We start from the raw sequence: 18406 nt of genomic DNA, 5'->3' as shown, positions 1-18406 counted from the left end.
GCCCAGTCTCACCGGAGAAGAAGACTCCTATCGGGAGTCTTCTTCCTGGTTTTTCCCTTTTTTTTTTTTTTTTTTGTTTTGGGCTTTTTGCTGGGATTCTTACATGAGCCTCGGGCTATCACACGTTCCATATCTGCCATGCAGCAGAATGCTATATTTTGAACCAATGTAATGGCAGTATGCATAATGATCCTTTCATTTTTCTTTTTGGGATACTTTTCAATAGTTTGCTCAGTATATGGATTTCAAGAAGCTAGAATACCCTGTAAGATTGAACTAGTTCTTTATGTATTTCTTACATTAGCTATGTTTTGGGTATAGTTCCTGGTGCATTTAAGATATAATTAATTATTTACTGATCTTTCGAATGTTATATTATCTCCAGAAGCAAACCTGCTTAGCTGCTTAGGAATGAAGGATTCTTTCTAAAACACTTTCTATACCTAAAAAAGTTGAGAACTTCATATCATTTACTCATTTTCTTCATAGGCTTGGATGATTTGTGGTTGATTCATCTCTAAGCAGCTAAAACTAAATCAATTTCCTGGTTGTTTTTGTGAAACATAGATGAAAGAAATCTTTATGAGACATTGATGAGTGTTGAATCACCATGTTACCTTCTCAAAGTGATGCTATTATGTCTTGAATGATTAGTCATGAATGATTATAACCACAGTATTATCCTTTCTTATGTTTGGTATTTCTGATGGTCTATATTAAGTTTTACGAGATAGTTGAGTTTCAATTCAATGGCTAGAAAATTTTATTATTTATGATCAGCAAGTTTTAACCTAACAAATAAAAAGTCTAGCCAAGTTATCTAGTTTCTTAGGATCAGTTGCACGAAAGTGTCAATTGTGTCCGATCAACTATTCTAGATGGAATGATATGCTTCCTGCATATAAAGTTGAGGTATTACGGATTGTAAAGGCAAAAAGATAGATTAAAACTATATGTTAACTAGATATAGATTATAGTATTTGATTCGATCTAACGTTTGTATTTTTTTTGATATTTTATTGCAGACTAAGTCTATAGTCCCTCTCGAAAGTCATGATTGGATAATAAAGTTCCTGAATCGTAAATGAAAAGAATATAAGACCAAGTTGAAGAGGGATTATAAGAAGGAGGGTATGACTGAGGAGAAGGTTGCTTGTTCGTGTCCTCCCGATGTATACCCTCATCAGTAGATCGAGCTTGTACACTATTGGCTTTCTGAGAGAGGATAAGTTATGTATATCTACATTAACTCTTTATTTTATATATTATCAGTGTTGACTAAACATTTATACAAGGTATATCATATTGTATATTTTATATGGCAGACTTATATCAATATTGGCAAAGCTGTATGATCGTCTTAGTCGGTGCCTCATACATCAGGTTCTAAGAAGTGGATATAATATAGTTATTTGCTTGAAATCTAAGTGCTTTACATATGGTTATGTGTCAGCATCTATTTTACCATTTTACATACAGTTATGTGGTCAGCATCAAATCAATCACTGATCAGTTGCATTTGTTATGTTTATCACTTTGCCAAGTATCAGTTTTTGGGTGACAAACTAACTATTTGGGTTGCTTACATGCCAAGTATCAGTTGCATTAAACTGAATCTTTTTATTGCGGCACTGAATTTTGGTGATGTGAGCTTGGAGGGCATTCAGCAATTCTTAAATTTCTTCCCCTTTTGGATTGTGTTATGTGGTTAGCACATGTATACATATATTTGTGAATCTGCCAGCATTTCTTTTACAGGGTTCTGCTTCTATAAGTCAGGTGGTGATTTGCTAATTAATCGATGCAATCTGAAAATGTGATTGGTGTGATCGGTTAGAGTTTTGTGTGAATTATAGATTCATGTACAGTGTGCATTGCTAGTTTCACAATTGTCTGGATTTTGATGAATTTATCCATGTTAAGCTTTGGATTATTGTAGCATACATGTGAGCATATAGCATGCAATTAATCAGAAGAACTGAGGGGGAATTCTTGTGCTAAAACATTGGGTTGTTTTAATTTCATGTGAATCTGATATCAGCTAATTGTTCTTTCTCATGATGAGTATAACGTCATGTGATTGACAATTATGGCTTTTAAGCAAGGGGTTTCTTGATGTCATGCAATAATCAATAATATGATGATATATTTTGATTTTGGCGGACAATTTAGTTTCGATCCTCTTCAGAGGAGAATGGCTAACCTGCTGGGGAAATCAATATTGACCAATGAGCTGTCTAGATCTTTAGGAAGCTCTTTTGTAATCATTTTTTTTCCTTTACTCCAGATTTCGCTTCATTGGCTTCTGCATGATCCTGATCATGTGGTTCTTGTCATCTACACAATTTGCATAGAATCTTCAATAACTATTGCATTTTACAGTAATCTGGGGAATCAGTATCTTTTTTTATGTTTTTAGATTCTAAGTCATTGATTCTCCATGACGTGATCCATTGCTACACTCTTTGTGAGCTTGTGTCCTTTTCCAATGGGCATACTTCCATGTGCATTTTGGCCTTATTCCATGTTGAAGTGAATGGGGTTGGATTCATTTAATGATCACAAGCAGAAGAGAATTAAGTCTTGTAGCTCCATTCAGAAATCTCAATTGATTCACAGGAGAAGTCTAGGAGTGGTATCAAAATGATGTTAAAAGCAAGATGGTGGGATAAGAAGGGAGATCATAACTAATTACATAGAAATTGGTATACACGAATGATATATAGGCATGAGGTATGTGCAAATTATTTTATGCTTGTCAATTTGAAACTATGTATGCTTTCACAAGACAGAATATAAGTGTTATGCTTGTTTCTTAAGTACTGTAGGGAAAAGATATAGGTCACATATGCCGTAACTGCAAATAATATTCTGAAATGGTATCTCAAGCTATTGTTTCTCCTTGTTTAATGTTTAAACAATCTGATGCATAGATTAGCTCTAATATACATACACAATCTAATGTACAATACAAATTAAGATAATATACTTTTTTCTGTAGATCTTGTATAACGATATATCTTGTATCATATATCATATATAATGGACCATATATCATGTATCATATACTTTTATTTTGTAGGTAGAAGAGTATGGGAGGGAGCCTGGTGAGATTGAGTTCTATAGGATGACTCATACCCACCAAGATGGCAGCTTTGTACGAGAGGGTCTAGAGATCTGATGGTATGTATTGATTTTTTTATTAAATGATTTATATTATCATTTTTTATCATTAATATGTAGATCTATTCTTTAATATATAGAATAGGGCAACAACACTTATTGCAGAGCATATTGATGAGTCATCATCATCTGTGGAGTGCAGTCGCATTGAGACCCAGGTGTTCACTGAGCTTATGGGACCAGAGCGTTATGGCCGAGTGAAAAATTATGGAGTTGGAGTCACCCCCACTCAGTTATCTGCAGTGAGCAGATATATTCAGGAGTGTAGATAGAGTAGTAACACTGCAAAGGCCAATAGGTTAGAGACACATGTACAGGAGATGACACATAGACATGTACAAGAGATAACATAAAGATACGAGGCACAGTTACAGGAGATGAATTAGAGACATAACATATAAGTTGAGAAGTTAAAACAAACCTATCATACAGAGATAGTATCATTGAGGACTTAAGTTGATCAGATTACATTTTTTTTACATAGTTTTGCCCCACATTAGGTAATTAGCTATATATAATTTTCGAATATTATATTATATATATATATATATATATATATATATATATATATATATATATATATATTTTATAGGCTTTTGTATATACAGATTTCTAGATTCTTAACTTAAAAAGTTTTTTTGTTTCTTTCAGTGTCCTGATAATTCCAATAGCTGCCGAGATGATGATGATACCATAAACAAGTGATAGGCTTTTTTTTTTTGGGTTTCCTTACATGATATACCTTTTTGTATTTTTCCTTTAATTTCTTTTAGTTGTGATGGACATTCATTCATTTTAGGTAATGTAAAAAATAGAGTAATCTGGTTTTATGTTTTACAGTTGTCTTGCTGAGTCATTATTATGGCATTTTCAGTCACCAACCAAGATGTGTAGTATCTCAGATTTGATATTTCAATAAACTTGCTTCTGATAACAATCGGATAAAGTGCATTACATCCTTGACACAGGCAATGCAGAATGGGCAAACAGGTATGATATTGATCTCCACTGGTTTGTTTCTCTCTCTGATTCAGATTCCAATAAGGATGCAGCCAACAGGGCCTTAAATTTATGCTTGGATGATGAGTCATTGTCAAATCATACACAAGTCATCTAGATATATATACTGAAACTCCTGTAGGTTCATGGACCTCTTAACTCGGGGAGATTATCCATTGAGCATGAGGGCATTGGTAAGAAAGCATTTGCCCAAATTTATCAAACAGCAATCCACAATGCTTAATGGATCATTTGATTTTATTGGAATTAATTGCTACACCCTGCAATATGTTTCTGAACTTCCCATATCCAAGAATGTTAGCACAAGCTATGATACTGATATGCAGGCTCAGCTGGCACATAAACATGCAAATGTAAACTTTACTATCATTTTTTCAGTCACTCAACAAGCTATTGCAGTCTGCTCTGATTAATCTTTATAATCATGGGACTTGTACGTTATAAAGATGCGTAATGGAATTCATGAAATATTATGAAATTTGGATCTGATTGATATTAATACATGAGATACCAGTTAGTATATGCAACTAAAATTGCAAGGTTGCTGAACTAATATTATTTCCATAATTGACTTCTGCATTTTGTAATACAATACCGTGCAGAAGAGGTCCTTTGCTTTTGCATATCATTGAAAACCATCTCTTTTCTCATTCAAAGTGGTGAAGTATTCGAAAAAAAGGTTGGAGGTATGTTGCCATCCATGCTCATCCCGTCAATGCACCTTTCAAGAAGATGAAGAAATAATATACTCTGTTATTCTTTGTCAGGTTATTAGCGTGGATAATGATGAATTGATCCTAGAAGCATTTTAGGCATCCAAATCTGTCTGTTTTCCAATTCAGGTCTTAAGTCTTGCAACTGATTTAAATATCAAAATGAGAAATTATGATTTAAACATCAAATTTTGTAGTTATGAGAGATTATTTTCAGATTATTTTAATTTTTTATAAAAAAGCCGCCGGCACTAATAAACGTTGTAGGAAGCCAATCCTTGCGTCATTGGAGACCATGGACTTTTTGGAGTCCATGGTGTCTGACGACGTTTGTAACTTTGGTCTCCGATGATGCTTTTAAAGATAGGTAAATTAAATGGTCTCCATGGTCTCCGACTATGTTTTTAAGGGTGGTAATAAATTAAATGGTCTCCTACAATGCTTCCAAGGGTGATAACTTATGGTAAATCAAAGGATTTTGCACATGGATTAGATAACGCTTGTAACCATTATTAAATTTAAGATATTTCGTCCACGGTAATGCATCATTAACTTTTCACAATTTTTCCATGCTTGCATAGCCGACGCACTCACGACACTCATGGAAGCATTGACCTAATATTTAGCAACTCATATTTGCATTGGGTGAAGGACAAAAATTGCATCGACAATTCCTCATTTTCGTGTAGTGTATAAGTACCCAAAATCAACTCAGTGCATTACTGATGTGGGGCTAAATGCACAAGTTGTCATAGTTTCTTTTCTCCCTTCTCACCTCACTACCTCACATATCCAACCATCTTACATGTATTGTCTCCCCTCCAACATTTGCTACATTTTCCCTGTCACATTCTCCCTTTTTTTGTCTTCCTCTTCTCTAGGTTGCTATTAAGAGCATGGGCCTTTTGGTGAAGAACTTGATGCCTTGGGTGTACATCAAGTTAGTCCAAGGGAAGAAGAGATAGATTCACACTCTTTATTGGGGTTCGTGTGCTTACTTTGTCCCTCTACAGGGTTGTGTTGGGGCTCAAGGCCTTGGTTATGGTGGAGGTTATGCATCAGAGTAGAGTACGTCCAATTGTAGCAAAACTCTTGGGCTATTACTATTGTTGGATTACCATCCAGCAAAATGTGAAGGCCCACATCAGATGTTATCTATTAGAAATGCTAAAGTTCCTCCAAACTGGAAACTAATCAATGGGCTTCTGAAAAGCATGCCATCTAATAGGTGGATCCAATAAGCTTTCGCAAGAGATCAACACCAATTCTATGGTAGCATTGTTATCACTAAAGACATGGGCTAGCGAGATAGCTAAAAAATCCTTCTTTTGTAGAGTACCATGATTCAGGTTCCAGAGGAATTCCTATAAAGTAGTTAAATCTATCTAATTGTTAATGTTGGTAAAGTAAGTAATATTAACCTAATGAAAGTATTTTAACCATAATATGCATTTGTTACAATTATTTCATAATGCTTTGAAAATAGTGTATTACTTTGTATTCATTATTTAACATGAATCAGATCAAGCAAAAGATTGTCCTATTATTGAAACACTTAGACATCTTTGAAACTCATGTATATGTATCTATGAAATATTTTCATATTTACAAAAGATATTTGAATCCCATGAAACCTGCATAACTTTAAATTTGCATGTTTGAAAATGCTTAAAAGCTCTTTGGAAAACCATTAATGTATGTTAAATAATTGAAATTCTTTTATACCCATGTATGACTAAGAATTTTATAAATTTTTGAAGCAAATTTGAATTTGGACCCTTTGTTTGGCTATATAATGGACTGCCTAACAAAGTTTATGCATTGGCACCATATTTTCCCTGATTCTAGGCCGAAAATGGGATACCAAGTTGATGGTAGAATAAAGGGCTTGCACAGTGTGCCATGAGGCCAAAACTTAAAAAAGATATGGAATTGGGTTCATGAACCTTGAATCTTCAAGGATTTTTGAAAAAAAAAATAGAATGCTGCCTAAAACTACTATAAAACTACTTTAAAACTAAAGCAAAGCAAGAATGACAAAAGATATAGATAGATTTTATAGTTGTAGAAAAGCCCTTCTTTTATTTCACAAGCTTTCTTTTATATCACCAAACTCTTCTATCCTATTTCTTGATGGTCATACATCATGGATGGTTACACTTCACCGACACATTTTGGTTTTATTTTCTAACTACCTAGGCTTTTGAACTCTTGGGTAATTGAGTTTTTCTACTTATCACACATATATTCTTTAGCTTAAGCTAGGGTTGATCTGTCACTAAATCAAATTAATATTTTAGGCTCATTCAGCTACTCACCCATCACTCAGACAATCTTAGCAAATATAGTCTATTGACCTAATTATATGTGTCACGTCCCCGACCCGAGATTTGAATCGAGGGTCATGGCAACCGCCGCATACTCATAAAAAACTTTTCCCATAAGCATGCAAGGTATCTCATCATGATATCTTACACATAAAGTTAAATAATTTTTTAATTTTTTTTTACAAATCAAACCTTAGTTCAAATAACAAATCAAAACTTAGTGTCCAAAAGAAAAGTAATTGTCTGACAAAGTCAACACTAAAAAAAATAAAAGTCTTGAATCAATTCTGAGAAAATCCTAAATCAAATGAGCTAACTCCATCTCTAATCGCTCTCCCAACCGAAATTCTCGCATCTTGCTAATTTTCTGGATTTGTAAGAAAAACATAAAACTCATCATGAGCTAAATAGCCCAGTAAGCAGTGTATACCTTTAACTGAATAAATCAGGCAAATAATACTATACATATCGATTTACTGATAATAACAAAATCAATATGTAATTTCATAAAATCATAATCATACTATCAACCATATATAATATTCAAATCATCATAATTTTAAATTATGCTTATCATCTTAAATTCATCAATTTCTTAAGTTCTTCTTACCAACCATGACTATGACCATATTTTTTCTGTAGCAGGGTCATAATACCGCGTATCTGCTTGTGGTGGGCTGCGAATCATCTGGTAGCCAAGTTCTTTGGAACTGCTGGTCTCGCTGGCGGTTTGTCGTTAGTCTCTCTGACGACATGTCGTTAGTCTCACTGGCGACATAAACCCTCAAGACAATCAATTGCCAACGTATATACCCCCATTGGTGGGGTCCTTTACACAGTCAGATTGTCAATTTCATATCATCTTCCAATTCATATATTATTTTCAAAAATAATATAAATAATTGATATTCGAGTCAAATCAATCATTTCATTCTTTATGATCATACAGCATCATAATAATTGTTCAACAATAAATTTCAATCATATATAATTTCTATAATTAACTTCAATCATAAATAATTTCAATAATTATTTTTAAATAAATATTTTCAAGCACAAGTATGTCATGAATTTATTTAATTCAAAATTTATAATTTATCAGATAAATTTAATAAAAGTAAACACTACTTACCTCAAAAGAAAATCCAAACTAAGAATTTTAGAAATCTTGAAAATCCTTCTCCGGACCTGGTACGTTAAATATCATATTTTTGATCAAAATTTTATCGAATTAAATATAATTAAAATTTATTAAAATCTAATATCCCCACATGGATTAACTAGACGATAGCGTCCAAGATTTTCAGATTGATCCCTGGAAACTCTTCTTATATTTTATTTTTTATTTATTTATTTATTTTATTTATTTATATATATATATATTTTTTAATTCTATAAATCCTAAAAATCTAAGAGAGAGAGCAGAGAGAGAAATTTTCTCTTTCCCTTTCTCTTTTTTTTCTTCTTTTCTTTTCTTTTCTCTTTTTCTTCTTCTTCTTTTTTTTTCTTTTCTTTTCTCTTTTTCTTCTTTTTTTCTTCTTTTTCTTCTTTTTTTCTTCTTTTTCTCTCGGGCTCCTTCATGGCCGAGATAGGGGACCGGCAGGTCTCCTGCCTTGATCGACCGTTCAGGCCACAGCCGGCACGGTGGACCCGGCGGCAGGGGGGCCACTCTCCCGAGTTCGGAGAGGCAAGGCCGGCGGTCGGTTGCGATCGCCGTCGTCGGAAAATCCAAGAAAAGAAGAGACCAAAACAGGGGTCTCTTCTCCGACCAAAAGTCGGCGACACCCGTCGTCGTCAGTCACGCACAGAGGCACGGGAAGAAGGGGAAAGAAGAGAGGAAGAGAAGGAGAACTTACTTCGGTGGTGACCCCACCGGTGAGCAATCACAGTGAGAACGAAGTAAGGATCCGCGGCTCTAATTCGAAAAAATCGGAGAGGAAGAGAGGGAAAGAAGACTGATGATCGGCTTCTAAGGAAGGGGAGGATCTTTTTATAGAGAGCCCTAGGACTCCTGGTGGTCCTAGGACTCCGATCTTCGTGGTTTGATCGGAGAAGAAGACTCCTACCAGGAGTCTTCTTCCCGATCCCCTGTTTCTCTCTCTTTTCTTTTTTTTTTGGGCTTGGGTCTTGATAGATGGGCTTGGACTTTGGGCTATAACATTCTTTACTCCTAAAAGAAATTTCGTCCTCAAAATTTTTCATACCTGTAGTCTCGAAGAGCTGGAGATATTTTTGCTTCATTTCTTCCTCTAGTTCTTAAATAGCTTCTCTTTTCGAATGTCGACTCCACTGTACCTTAACATAATGAATGTTGTGACGTCTCAGCACTTGTTCTTTACGGTCCACGATCCGTATCGGATATTCTTCATATGATAGATCTTTTCTGGCTTGCACTGGTTCAAGTTTCACGATGTGACTTGGGTCTGGTAAATATTTCTTTAACATAGAAACATGAAAAATATTATGTACTCCTGTAAGTGAAGGTGGTAAGGCAAGTCTATAAGCCACCTCACCAATTCTTTTCAAAATCTCAAACGGACCCACATATCTAGGATTCAATTTGCCACGAATGCCAAATCTTGAGATTCCTTTTGAAGGAGATATTTTGAGAAATACATGGTCATCAATTTAAAATTCTAATTTTCGTCTCCTGTTATCTGCATAACTTTTCTGTCTGCTTTGTGCTGTCCGAAATCGTTCTTTAATTAATTGAATTTTCTCGACTGCTTGTTGAACAAGTTCGGGACCCAATATTCTCCGCTCACCAACATCATCCCAGTGAATCGGTGATCAACATCTTCTACCATATAATGCTTCATAAGGTGCCATACCAATGCTGGCCTGATAACTGTTATTGTAAGCGAACTCAATCAAAGGTAGATGCTTATCCCATGAACTTTTCATGTCCAAAATACAAGTTCTCAACATATCTTCTAAGATCTGAATAGTTCTCTCTGACTGACCATCAGTCTGTGGATGAAAAGCTGTACTGAAGTTCAATTTTGTTTTTAATGCCTTGTGTAAGCTTTTTCAAAACTGTGATACAAATCTGGTGTCTCGATCTGATACGATGGTCACTGAAATTCTATGTAGCCTTACAATTTCTTTCATATATAACTTTGCTAGTCTTTCTAAAGTAAATCCCACTCTAATTGGTAAAAAATGTGCAGACTTTGTCAATCGGTCCACAATCACCTAGGCTGCATCATTTTTACTTAGAATCTTAGGTAGTCCAGTTACAAAATTCATAGTGATATGTTCCCACTTCCATACTGGAATATCAAGAGGTTGAAGTAGTCCCGCAGGTCTCTGATGTTCAGCTTTAACTTGTTGACACACCAAACATTGAGCCACGAATTGAGCGATCTCTCTCTTCATATTATTCCACCAGTACATTTCCTTTAAGTCTCTATACATCTTAGTACCTCCCGGATGAACTGTATAATCGGTCTGATGTGCTTCTTGAAGTATTTCATGCTTTAGTACTGAATCATTGGGTATGCAAATTCTATTTTCGAACCTCAACGAACCATCATCATGTATCTTGAATTCAGATTGAACACCAGCTTTCACTGAATTTCTTATTTTCATTAGTTGTGGATCATTATTCTGGGCAACTATAATTCTTTCAATGAGTATTGGCTGAACCCTCATATTAGCTAATCGTACTGTTGTGTCATATATTCGGATGTCTAATTTCAGTTTTCTTATATCCTCCAATAATTGGCTTTGATGTGTGATTAAAACCGCCAAATTTCCCACGGATTTTCTACTAAGGGCATCAGCAACGACATTAGCTTTTCCGAGATGATAATGGATTGTTAAATCATAATCTTTCAACAGTTCTAACCACCTTCTCTGTCTCATATTTAATTTTTTATGCGTAAAAATATACTTCAAACTCTTATGATCAGTAAACACTTCACACTGCACACCGTATAAGTGATGTCTCCAAATTTTTAGGGCAAAAATCACTGTAGCTAATTCCAAATCATGTGTCGGATAATTCTGTTCATATGGTTTCAATTGTCTTGAGGTGTAGGCCACCTTACCATGTTGCATCAATACACAGTCGAGTCCCTTTTTAGATACATCACTATATATTGTGAATCCTTCATCTCCTGTTGGTATAGTAAGGATAGGGGCTGAAACTAATCATTGTTTTAACTCTTGAAAACTCTATTCACAATCTTCGGTCTACTCGAATTTAACTCCTTTTTGAGTAAGACGAGTCAAAGGTGCAGCTATGCGGGAGAATCCTTCTACAAATTGTCTATAATATCCTATCATTCCCAAAAAGCTTCGAATCTCAGAAATATTTGTAGGTCTATTCCACTGCATCACAGCTTTCACTTTTGTTGGATCCACAGAAATTCCATCTTTAGACACGATGTGTCCTAAAAAGACTATTTTGTCCAACCAAAATTCACAATTCTTAAATTTGGCATAAAGTTTTTCTTTCCTCAATATTTGTAGTACACACCGTAAATATTCTTCATGCTCCAATTTGCTTCTTGAATATATCAAGATATCGTCAATAAATATGATAACAAACTTATCAAGATAGGATCTGAATATTCTGTTCATTAAATCCATAAAGGCCGCTGGAGCATTGGTTAACCCAAATGGCATGACTAGAAATTCATAATGTCCATAACGAGTTCTAAATGCAGTCTTTGGTATGTCCTCTGTTTTGATTTTTAACTGATGATATCCTGAATGAAGATCGATTTTAGAAAAGACTTGTGCACCTTGCAGCTGATCAAATAAATCATCGATCCGAGGTAGAGGATACTTATTTCTGATAGTATTCTTATTCAACTCTCTATAGTCGATACAAAGTCTCATACTACCATCCTTCTTCTTCACAAATAAGACTGGAGCTCCCCAAGGAGATACACTAGGCCTTATGAAACCTTTATCCAACAAATCCTGTAATTGATCTTTTAATTCCTTCAACTCCATAGGAGCCATTCTGTAAGGAGCTTTAGAAATCGGACTGGTATTGGGTGCCAACTCAATGGTAAATTCAATTTCTCTGTCTGATAGTAGTCCGGTTAAATCATCAATGAATACATCTGAAAATTCATTTACGATAGGAATATCCTGTAACTTCAATTCATCATGTTCTTTATTCTTTATTGATATTAGGTAACCTCTGCATCCCTTTCTTAGCATCTGTCTAGCTTGCATAAATGAAATAATACGTGGAGGGGTGATTCCTGTATTTCCATTAAAACTGAATGTCAATTCTTTCGATATATGAAAGTTCACTCTCTTTCCATAACAATCCACAGAGGCATGATAAGTAGCCAGCCAATCCATTCCTAGAATGACATTGAAATCATGCATATCCAGGACCACCAAATCTGTCGGTAATTCTCTTTCTCCTATTCTGATACTACATGACTTGCACACACTTTCGGTACTCAAAATACCACCTACTGGTGTCTCAACATATAATTTAATTTTCATAGGTTCACATACTATATCATGTTGTCTAATAAAAGTAGTGGATATAAAGGAGTGTGTAGTACCAGAATCAAACAAAACTGAAGCATGAATACCAGATACATGAATGATACCTGTCACCACAGCATTGGAGGCCTGAGCATCCTGTTGTGTGAGTGCATAGATCCTTCCTTGAGTTTTTCGATCTTTGACCTCCGTCCTTTGTTTATGTGGGTCTATTCTCATCCCTCTGGGGGCAATCTGCAATCTTGTGTCCTTTCTGTCCACATCTAAAATAAGAACCAGTATTCCATGGGTAATTAGAAGACTCATGCTCTCTTCGGCCACATCTCGAACATCTAGCTGCCTCATTCTCATGATTCTTATCAATTGCTGGCTTCTTTGCTGGACCCTTATTGTTCTGATTTCGTCCTTGAGTTCCACCAAACCTATTTCTCTTCTTCTGATTCCGTTCTCTCTCCGCATGTGCTTCATTAACTTCTCCCTCAATTATTAGAGCTTTATTCACAACTGAGGCATAAGTAGTTAACTCATAAGGTACAACTTGTTTTCTGATTTTTGTCTTCAGTCCCATTTCAAATTTGTATACTCTGTCTTGCTCAATCTCAACCAATCTTGGAACAAACTTGGCTAACTCCGTGAATTTAGCTTCATATTCTGCAACGGATCTGTTTCCCTGTTTCAGATGAATGAACTCCTGCTCTTTCTGTATTCTGACACTTTGAGGAAAGTACTTGTCAAAGAATTCATCTCGGAATCTCTCCCAAGTGAGTGGTATCCTATCGTGCTCATATTTTTGTTCTAGTATACGCCACCAATTGTATGCCTTGCCTTGTAACAGATATGCTGTGAAGTGGATCTTTTCTTCATCGTGGTATTCTTGCACGACGAATGCCTTCTCTATTTCCATAATCCAGTTATCTGCTTCCAGTGGCTCGATGGTCCCTTTGAAGGCTGGAGGGGCTAGCTTCTTAAATTCGATGATATTGTTTCTCTGCATCGGATGTTCTCCATGTCCAGGTGTCGGTGGAAAATGCTGACGTGGCTGTGCATATTGTTGTTGAAGTAACTGTTGCTGTGTTTGAACTACTCCGATCAAAGTTTGCATTAGTTGAGTCATGTTCGGCTCCTCCTGTACTATCGGAGTATTTTCGGTAGGATCAAAGATTTTCTCCTGCTGAGTTGTGCCGCTATTTAATTGGAGAGTGTTATCGTCAAGTGGATTTGATGTCCCTCCTACCGCTCCTTGAGTATTCTTCATTCATCGTGGAGGCATATTGACCTATGATAAATTTGAGATAATAACTTATCCTTAATAAAGTTATAAACTTACTTGAGACAGGTCAGATCATAATCATCATAACTAACCTTTCAAATTTTCTAGTATCTACCCATCACTTGCTCACTCTATTCTACTTGTCTTTATCTATCTACTTATGCTCTGATACCATATTAATTGTCACGCTTCCGACTCGAGATTTGAATCGAGGGTCATGACAACCGCCGCATACTCATAGAAAACTTTTCCCATAAGCATGCAAGGCATCTCATCATGCTATCTTACACATAAAGTTAAATAATTTTTCAATTTTTTTTACAAATCAAACCTTAGTTCAAATAATAAATCAAAATTTGGTGTCTAAAAGAAAAATAATTATCTGACAAAGTCAACACTAAAAAAAATAAAAGTCTTGAATCAATTCTGAGAAAATCTTAAATCAAATGAGCTAACTCCATCTCTAATCGCTCTCCCAACCGAAATTTCTGTATTTTGCTAATTTTTTGGATCTGTAAGAAAAATATAAAACTCATCATGAGCTAAATAGCCCAGTAAGCAGTGTATACCTTTAACTGAATAAATCAGGCAAATAATACTATACATATCGATTTATTGATAATAACAAAATCAATATGTAATTTCATGAAATCATAATCATACTATCAACCATATATAAAATTCAATTCATCATAATTTCAAATTATACTTATCATCTTAAATTCATCAATTTCTTAAGTTCTTCTTACCAACCATGACTATGACCATATTTTTTCTGTGGCAGGATCATAATACCGCGTATCTGCTTGCGGTGGGCTACGAATCATCTGGCAATCAAGTCTTTTGGAATCGCTGGTCTCGCTGGCGATTTGTCGCTGGTCTCTCTGGCGACATGTCGCTAGTCTCGCTGGCGACATAAACCCTCAGGACAATCAATTGCCAATGTATATGCCCCCATTGGCGGGGTCCTTTACACAGTCAGGTTGTCAATTTCATATCATCTTTCAATTCATATATTATTTTCAAAAATAATATAAATAATTGATATTCAAGTCAAATCAATCATTTCATTCTTTATGATCATACATCATCATAATAATTGTTCAACAATAAATTTCAATCATATATAATTTCTACAATTAACTTCAATCATAAATAATTTCAATAATTATTTTTAAATAAATATTTTCAATCACAAGAATGCTATGAATTTATTTAATTTAAAATTTATAATTTACCAAATAAATTCAATAAAAGTAAACACTACTTACCTCAAAAGAAAATCCAAACTAGAAATTCTAGAAATCTTGAAAATCCTTCTCCAGACCTGGTACGTCAAATATCATATTTTTAATCAAAATTTTATCGAATTAAACATAATTAAAATTTATTAAAATTCAATATCCCCACATGGATTAACTAGACGACAGCATCCAGGATTTTTGGATTGATCCCTGGAAACTCTTCTTATATTTTATTATTTATTTATTTATTTATTTTAATTTATTTATATATTTTTTTAATTCTATAAATCCTAAAAATCTAAGAGAGAGAGCAGAGAGAGAAAATTTCTCTCTCCCTTTCTCTTTTTTTTCTTTTCTTCTTTTCTTTTCTTTTCTCTTTTCTTCTTCTTTTTTTTTTTTTTCTTTCTTTCTCTTTTTCTTCTCTTTTCTTCTTTTCTTCTTTTTTCTTCTTTTTCTCTCAGGCTCCTTCATGGCCGAGACAGGGGACTAGCAGGTCTCCTGCCTTGACCGGCCGTTCAGGCCACGGCCGGCATGGCGGACCCGACGGCAGGGGGGGCCACTCTCCCGGGTTCGGAGAGGCAAGGCCGGCGGTCGGTTGCGATCGTCGGTGCCGAAAAATCCAAGGGAAGAAGAGACCAAAACAGGGGTTTCTTCTCCGATCAAAAATCGACGACACCCGTCGCCGTCAGTCGCGCACAGAGGCACGGGAAGAAGGGGAAAGAAGAGAGGAAGAGAAGGAGAACTTACTTCGGTCTCCGGTGACCCCGCCGGTGAGCAATCACGGTGAGAACGAAGCAAGGATCCATGGCTCTAATTCAAAAAAATCGGAGAGGAAGAGAGGGAAAGAAGATCGATGATCAGCTTCTAAGGAAGGGGAGGTTATAGAGAGCCCTAGGACTCCTGGTGGTCCTAGGACTCCGATATCCGTGGTTTGATCGGAGAAGAAGACTCCTACGGGAGTCTTCTTCCCGATCCCCTGTTTCTCTCTTTTTTTTTTTTTTTTTGGGCTTGGGTCTTGCTAGATGGGCTTGGGCTTTGGGCTATAACAATATGATATACATGTGAGATATGGTACAAACACACTATAATCATTCCAAGACTTGATTATAGTGTACCAACTCTGTAGGGATTAAATACAGTACAATGGAGCTACTTTATAATTGTTAACTATTGTACAATGGACTTACTCTGCAAAAATTAAATGTTTTACAATGGACCTACTCTATAATGGTTAAATACTATATATATAGTCATCCTTCTCAATAAAGATTAAATGTAGAACATTGAACCTACTCCACAAGGGTCAAATATGATACTCTAGATCCTGCCACTAGGATAATTCGACTATAGACTAATAAACTGTTGGAGCTATTAAAAAATATTTTTAAAAATTAATTTACAAAATTTTATTGGAATTATATAAAACATAGTCTATTATTCACTAGAAATATTTGCATAAGTGTTAAATTGATTTTGGAAACTAATTTATAAACTACCATTGAATGTTATCTAGAACAATGGTTTTGAAAACTAGTTTGCATATTGTTATTTTGAAATAATTTATGTGACATTATTGGTTATAAAATTCTACCTTTGTGAACAACATTATTTATTTTCTGCATCAATAGATTGTTAAAAGCCTTCGAATATTTTACTTGCTTGGTCTCTCTAGCTATGGTTTCTAGTTGCTTACAAGGCTTTTATAGTCTACTATTTTTCTTTTTTGTTTAAAAGCACAAGGTTTAGGAGGTGATGAGCTGCAATTTGGAAATAAGCATAGAATAAGATTTTGGATTTACTTAGACCAACCTTGTCGTCCTAGTTCATGTGTAACCTCTTGATATCGTGGTTTGCAAAAATTTTTTGGAACTCAAGGGATTTGAATTATTCACTGGTTTATTTGAAAATTGCCTTACTAAGTAGTTTTGGCATTGTTTGCTGTGGTTATTTAGAGATTAGCTTGTGGTCAATTCAAGTTTTGGAAAAATTTAGTGAGCTCTAAAAAAAGCTAATCTTGCCTATGCTGGATTGTTTTATTCAATGATTAACATGTCATCTCCTTGATTGCTCACAAGTCTAGGCTCATGTGTGTACGTCAAGTTGCCACATCCCTTGATATGTACTTTTGGGTCAAGGATGCAACAATTATAGGGATATTAGACCTTAGTTTATGATCAATATGATTGTCTTGGGATGAGTGTAGAAGGTTTAGACAATTAAAACTTTTGGTAGGATCACTAAAGCTTGGTTTAGGCTAAGTGTAAGTGGATTAAGTAATTAATATATGAGAATGCAATTCTTATGTTGTATGAATGTATTATATACAAGTATATATTTAGTTATTCTCTTTTTATGTAAGTACATTGGAAAGTTTACATATGTTGCATCGGGATTAAAGAAAGTTACAATTAGTAGCAAGAGAATTAGTTGCTGTATGAAGCAAATTATTAAGATTCATAGGACTGAAATTGGATCGAATACAGACGGCATACCAGTAGATCCATATCCATATTTATTTTTCTGATGAATACAAATATGGATACAGATATTATGTAGATGCAAAATTCGTATCTGTATTTATTTTTAAACAAATATGGATATAATTTGGATACTAGAAGTATGAACATTATTATGAATATAAGTTAGATAATTAAACTTTATGACTATAGAATTAGAGATATTACTAAAAAGATGATAAATCAAGTTAATAGAATATTTATATGGTATATATTTTTTTTTTTAAAAAATTATATAATTATTATAAAAAATTATATAGAATTACAGGTATATTCGGATATTCGGATATGGATTGGATAGAATATATATCAATCTATATTCATTTTTCTTTTGATGAATATGAATATAAATACAGATACTAATCAGATCTTCAAATTTTATTTATATCCAGATTGATTAGGATTCGAAAATGGATTCGGATGGATGTTATCCATACCACTTTTATCCCTAAAATTTAGGGTGCTAAGAAGACAAATTACATTGATTAATACAAAAAATTTCGTGAAGTAGGGAATGGAGGGTATAGATATGTGAGGTTAGCTTTGGAGTTTTAACGAGAAGAGAATGAGGTGAATTTAGACATTTGAGATCAAATGGATATGGGTTTTTGGGACAAGGATGACTTTTATGAAGGAAGTATCTATTATTTGGTAG

At 34.6% G+C, this 18406-nt stretch overlaps 2 pseudogenes; both read left to right on the top strand.

Moving 5' to 3' along the window:
- The first annotated feature begins 1133 nt into the window (after nt 1–1133).
- LOC140851218 (uncharacterized) lies at nt 1134–3683 on the top strand (annotated as a pseudogene).
- A 471-nt stretch (nt 3684–4154) lies between these two features.
- LOC140851217 (uncharacterized) overlaps nt 4155–18406 on the top strand; it is a 34531-nt pseudogene continuing 20279 nt past the window's right edge.

This window comes from Elaeis guineensis, chromosome 8, assembly GCF_000442705.2.
Source record: "Elaeis guineensis isolate ETL-2024a chromosome 8, EG11, whole genome shotgun sequence".
Taxonomy (NCBI): domain Eukaryota; kingdom Viridiplantae; phylum Streptophyta; class Magnoliopsida; order Arecales; family Arecaceae; genus Elaeis; species Elaeis guineensis.
This window is presented reverse-complemented; position numbering and strand designations above follow the sequence as displayed.